The sequence below is a fragment of the Lupinus angustifolius genome, chromosome LG19 (genome assembly GCF_001865875.1).
Source record: "Lupinus angustifolius cultivar Tanjil chromosome LG19, LupAngTanjil_v1.0, whole genome shotgun sequence".
Classification (NCBI taxonomy): domain Eukaryota; kingdom Viridiplantae; phylum Streptophyta; class Magnoliopsida; order Fabales; family Fabaceae; genus Lupinus; species Lupinus angustifolius.
The window spans coordinates 4,803,285-4,803,650 of NC_032027.1; positions in this window are offsets into that span (position 1 = coordinate 4,803,285).

Consider the following 366-nt stretch of genomic DNA (forward strand, 5'->3'; position numbering starts at 1 on the left):
ACCCAATGATACTTGGTGGGTAGATTCTGGTGCTACTACTCACATTAGTGTCACTATGCAAGATTGCTTGTGGAGCCGACAGCCAAATGATGATGAAATATTCATCTTTGTGGGCGATGACAAAAGGGTTGCAGTTGAGGCTATTGGGACATTTAGATTATGTTTAAGAACTGGTTTTCATTTGGATTTATTTGAGACATTTGTTGTACCGTCTTTTAGGCGGAATTTAATTAGTGTTTCCAACTTGGACAAATTTGGTTTTTCTTGTTCTTTTGGAAATAATAAAGTTAGTCTCTATCAAAATTCAAATGTTGTTGGTTCTGGTTCTGTAATTGATATAATCTGTATATGCTTGATGTTTCCAGT